Source organism: Arvicanthis niloticus, chromosome X (genome assembly GCF_011762505.2).
Source record: "Arvicanthis niloticus isolate mArvNil1 chromosome X, mArvNil1.pat.X, whole genome shotgun sequence".
Taxonomy (NCBI): Eukaryota; Metazoa; Chordata; class Mammalia; order Rodentia; family Muridae; genus Arvicanthis; species Arvicanthis niloticus.
In genome coordinates this window covers 86,177,408-86,183,637 of record NC_047679.1, presented here as the reverse complement: position 1 = coordinate 86,183,637, position 6,230 = coordinate 86,177,408, and positions in this window count along the sequence as shown.

Genomic DNA, 6,230 nt, shown 5'->3' with positions numbered 1-6,230 from the left:
AGTATAGCTGTCCCCAGGGAACCCAAAAATTGAACTATGGGGTACAGGGACTTGGCAGAATCCTTCTTGTACTCTCTCTTGTAAGCAAGCTCTCCCCACCCTCTTTGGAAATACCTTTAAGGATCCCCAGACTGTGGGGGAAGACAATTTGGAAACACTATCCCAAGGGTGTAAGTCAAGAATGGTTTGAAACTGAAGGGGGATTAATTAGTATTTTAACATGTCTGGTGTTTCATCTAAAATCCTTGTTTTGGGCCCTGAGCTCTGAGCATTTAATAATTTGCTCAAGTTCTTCTACTGTAGGTTATAAGGATTTAAAGTCCTTGGAATCCCAATATCCTTGGTTTTAAAGTATTATATAGCTTAGAATTATGAATCCATAAATCCTCATGGGTTTAGAGACCCTAAAACCCTTGGAGTAGTAATTCCCTACTCCAGGGAGCATGGCTCACCCTCCTCCCCATTGCTCCCACGTTGTTTACTGGACTGACATTTTGTCTTATGTCCCTCCCAGTCCTGTGTCCTGAAACGGCTTCCAAGCCTCGTCCCCTGCATGATCGCTTAGCGATTGGAATGTTCTGTTCTAATTAGGCACAGCCAGCGAGCCCCACCTCATCACAGCTGCAAGTGCCATGCCATAGATTCGGGAGAAAATATCTGCACAAGCCCCAGACACTTTCTAGTTCCTCCAACTTGTTCTACCCCAGCGCTCTATCCAGCATCGCCCCAGCATGGATTGTTTCCTACTTGGTGACAACATTCAATGACAGTGTGGCTGTATTTGAGCTGCACCTTGTAATATGGACATCAATACAATATGTGCTAGGGCCAGAGAGATCAAACCATTAAGAAGGTTACTATGTTTAAAAAGAAAGAAAGAAAGAAAGAAAGAAAGAAAGAAAGAAAGAAAGAAAGAAAGAAAGAAGATAGGGATGTGAGGAGGATCTGGGAGAGGAGAAAGAACATGATCAAAATATACAATGTGAAAAAATTTAATAAGAAACCTCCAACAATTAATATCTATGACTTTTTATCTGTCATTAGATCAACATACTATGCTAATACAGTACCGGAGAAGGCTGGCAGATTCATAGATTCCCCTGGATTCAGAGTTACAGACAGTGGTGAGTCACTTTGTCTTTATACAGGGATTCGAACTTGGATCGTTTAGAAGAAGAGCCAGTACTCTTAATTACTAAGCTATATCTCCAGCCTCAAGACCCCAGTTTTTACTACCAGAGTTTGGGGAGGAAAAAGGACAAACAGAGGTCCAGTTGAGGGTGTGTGGGTGTTTGGATTCTAACTTGGAGTTGGTGAAGCCACTGAACTGAAAGAGGCAACCGTTTTTTATTTTTTTATTTTTGTTTTTTTTTAATTAATTAATTTATTTTTTTACATCCTGAGGAGCACACACAGGGTAGAGTGACTGTGAGGCATCGCAGAACCACACATGGTTCTTGAAGCGTTGCTAAGCAGCAGGTTTGGAGACTCTACATGAAACTGTCATACAGCAGCAACTCTGAGGGATGGGTAGTTAGGCAAGCTGGAGCTTTGATTGGTTTTATTAAAAATGGATAATCTGGACACTTGTAAGTGCCAAGTTCTTCATATGAATCATCTCATGTAACCCTTGCAGCATCCCCAAGTGCAACAGCTATTATCACCCTTATTTTATAGATGAGGAAATGGAGGTTCAGATAAGAAATGACCTGCTCATGGTTGCACACATACTAAGAGTGTACCTTATACTAAGCAATGATTGGAGAAGTGACAGCCTTGCCCACGCTTACAGTGATAGGAAATGAAGGAAGTAGGGTCTAGGGCCCTGAGGTCTGAAGCCCTGTGCCCCAGGAGGTGAAATGAACAGGGTCTGGCAAAGGTATAGTCCTGTGGGAGGAAAGAAAGGTTTAAGTTGTGCCTGGAGGGAAGTGAGTCAGAGGATGTGAACTGGCCAGTAGCCAGGAAAAGATGAAGGCCACTGAAAGAAGTCACAGAAGAAGGGGCTTTGGGGATCTGCTGCTGGGCACCGAGAAAGCGTTCAGAACTATGGCCATAGGCACAGGACTATCAGAGGCAGGGTACTGTTGAGAGGGATGAAGGAGGCTTATTACCACCCCAGTGCCACGCTGCTAGAGAATGGGCCAGGTCATCTGCCCAGACCATGTTCCAGCGGGGCAGGGAAGCCACACAGAACTACCCAGTGCTGAGCGCTCCCTAGATGGCAAATGAGGTGCTTTTCACCCTTCAAACTCTGCTGAGAAAGTGTCTCACTAAAGCTCAGCAGAGTGGGTGAGGTTGTCCTCATGCATACATGCATGGGACTCGTAGTGGAGTGGCCTGCCCAATAGTCACCCAGTGGACAGCTGGAGACCGAAGACAGTACAACTACAGGCTTGTAACTACTAGGACCCTCTTTCCATTTCCTCAGAGAAGCCTCCGAGAGCCCTGCAAGCAAATTGCCTCGTACAGACTACAGGAAAAAGTGTGTAAAGGTCACTTATACCTGTCATTGGTGATACCATCACAAGGTGTGAGCTACGCTCTTGGTTCAACTGGTGTCCACCACCAGAAAGGTACACAGCGCCCTCTCGTGGTTCAGCCCTAAACGTACAGTTTTTGGATTCTAACTTGCTCTTACCTATGACTATAATGAAAAAAGCTCCATGTATTTTCTGAGTAACTGAAAAGGCTGACGTGTTAATCAACAAATTGTCTGTAACTAAGAATTCTATGAAACACGTTCAGAAATCTTGTTTGAAGAAGGTATATATGAAAGCTGAAGAAAAATTACATTAAAGGGAAAATATTACCATAAAATGTCTCTTACTGGCTCATGGAACTTTAAAAAACTTGGTGAGACATACTGTTGCTGAGACAAAGAATGATGCCGACCTGTGAGCTTGCTGAGTGCCCTGACAAGGGTGACTGGGGAGCTGTATTGGACATATGTTCCTGACCCACATTTGCTTGACTATATCCCAGATGAGACAAGCTGCCTTGCTTCAAGTTTTTAGACCTTGTGGGACAGAGAATCAAAAAGAAAAACTATGTCTCTTGTATTCTTCTTAAAGGTGCTCAGCTATTAGGACTCAATCAGGTACTGGTCTAGAAATCAACCCAATATAAGAAATAACAGTCTAATTTTAGAAGACTGGATCTGGATTTTGTCAGGAACATATTTGGAAGTTAACTGTAACTATGATGTTATGATAGCAAGAGATAAAGTTGGGACAGGATCTGGGTTTCAAACAAGGGTTAGTGCATGTTTTAAGGCTCTTTTAATTGTCAAGCTAAAATTGGTTTTGTCTCTTCTACAGTATTTATTGTAAGTCACATTGACTATATAATTTTCAATTGTGTTAGTGTGTTGAAACCTGGCATGTTTGTTACGGGGATGGGGGGGTCTATCAACCAGCTTTCATCTCACTGCCCTGAGTATTAGAAAACCTTGATTCTCTGAAAAAAGCTTGAAAGTGCTGGAAGAAGTGAGTTAGGCTTTAAGCAGAAGCAAGAAGGTAGCAGGCTTGATTATTGCTGGTATAACAGCTTTAATTCCATTAATTACTAGCACCACTGCTTCTGCAATAGCACTGACACAAGGAGTTAAGACAACTATTTTTGTTAACCATCTAGCAAAAAAGTTACTAATGTATTGAGTATACAAAAGGATTTATATAGGTATCTGGAACAATGAATGATGCTCTATAACCCATTCAAATTATCTGAAGGAGGTTCAGGGTTCAAGAGTTAGGAGCCATCCCAAGTGTAATGACAAAAATCATTGGAGCAGTGTTATTTTTGAAATTCACAATGATTGTCATTAGAATTAGAAAAAAGTTTAAAGACACCTGTAGGATATTTGGCATAATCCTAACACCTCTCTGGGTGTGTTAGCTTTACATAGTGAGATTATGAATTTAAAGAATGCTGCTCTGTTGAGCTTTGATGCTGCAGATAATGTGATAAAATTATCCATGGCCTGAGGTCAGTATTTCCATTTTGGTCAAACTGCAGGTATGGCATATATAGCTTGATCAGGCTAGCCTTTCTTGTCCTGGGAATACTTTTATTCCTGCCCATCATGTTAAAGCTTGTCTCTAACTACATCAACAGGCTGGCAGCCAAAGTACATGACTTGAAACTGAAAATAGACCCCCAGACAGAGTTATTAATTTAACAGGCAGGCAAGCTAAGGACGGGTAAGATTCTGCACAGAGCCTTACCATCCTAAGACAGAAGCACACCCCAAATCTGAGTGGTGTTGTTCATGCTCACCATGGAGCTTTGCTTAGTGTCACTAATGCCTTACTGCTAGCCATGTGACACGAATACTGCGCTCTTCGCATGTATCAGTCACAGCATGCAGTATGCAGTCCCAGTGAATGCTCTCTGAAGCCATGGGTGGGTGAGATCCAAGACTTCTGCATTTAGGAATTGTGGTGCTTCTGCTAACCTTAGTGAGCTCTCTCTTTTTACAGGAGTGTTCTGGTTTGAGTATATAGATGTTCTTTATTGACCACTTTCTTTCTGTAATTTCTCAGTATGTATCAAGTTAGCCCATTTTTGAATTGTATCAAAATGTTTCAGTTTGAAATTTGCTGGTGGGGTTGCTGATTTGAATTTAACCAATATCAATCATCAAATAAACTTTGGCCTGGAATTAATTAATAAAACATTTCCCATACTTTCTACAATGGTCCTCAATATACACTTGCCATTTAGTCCTACATACCTAGGTAAAATGTATTCTCAGCACTGACAACTGTATATAGTAGTAAACTAACTCTGGAAAATGTGAAGGACGCTCTACAGCCTGCAGGATCAAATATTCCACCAAGGTTTGGTTGTTTATCTAAAAGTAGGCAAGCACATCTATCTCATTTACAGGCAAATTGTTTTCATGTGTACCCTTGTTATTATTCTTGTGCATGGTTGCCTGTGTGAACATAGGTCTAAGCAGACTACGGTGCTCATGTGCAATCCAGAGGACCAATTTTCAGAGTTAATCCTCTCTCCTCCATAGTGGGAGCTGGATACCAAACTCAAGTCAGCAGGTTTGCACAGCAAGAATTTTACCTACTGAGGCATCATGACCAATGCGCCAGCCCTGCATCCACCTTTAACAAATGGTTAAACATTATTTGTATACCAAAGGATTTTTTTTTAAAAAAATCTTTACAGTTTATTACAAGTTTATTAAATGTTTGATGTGTGTAACCTTTGTATATATTTATATACCCAAGGCTGTGCAAAATTTCATTGAGTGTAAAGGAGTCATAAATGAGAACCATTTAAGATGCCCTGCTTCTTGCTTTAGTGCTTGTGGGCCAGACAGACTAACACACTTGGTTTTTTCTGTGTATATTTTTAAGACTCTCAACTGCGTACTTCCAGTCTCTGGCAGATACTAACAGTGCCTCGCACAGGTGCGCATCTCTTTCTGTATTTAAAACAACTTTCCATCCTTGCTTTCATTTGCTTCTTTTCATACTCCTTAAAGAGATGGAGAACAGGATAAAGGGAATGCTGCACAGGGGTCAGGACCAACGGCACCCAGAGTCTTCAAGTCAAGCTCAGTACTTTTCACCAGCCCTTGCAGTCACCTATGGCCCTGAGTTCCGTCCAAGTATGAGGTATTTGTACCCTAAGACATGGTTGACTCTTGAAAGTCACATCGCTATACTCTGATACCCCATTTCTTATTTCCACAGAGGCTGAAGTTTTTCCCTCGGTAAATGGCCAAACTAGAGGTCTTCACATATAAGAAATGGCAGCAGGACTAGAGAGATGGCTCAGTGGTTAAAGAGCACTGACTGCTCTTCCAGAGGTCCTGAGTTCAAGTCCCAGAAACCACATGGTGGCTCATAATCATCTCAGACTGATGTCTCACCCATTCTAAAACAAGCAGTGACAGCATGGTGGTAAGCCTGGTGACACAAAATACCCACATCTTAAAAGTAGGCCAGGAGTACGATCAAAGGTTCTATGACAGGGCTGAGGCAACATGAACATTGTCTCTTCACCCAAACACTGCACACTGCTAAGCAAATGTCTGGACTCATAGTCAGCTCAGTTTAGCTGCTCATCTCCTGTTGGGTCTAACCACTTGGTCTCAGAAGGGCAAGTTGTCTCTGGTTGATGCAAAGATGGGGAAGTGTTGATTTGTACCCTCAGTGTGGATCCCAGCAGTGGGCAGCATCTCTTTGCAGGCAAAGGTGGGGGCAGTGATA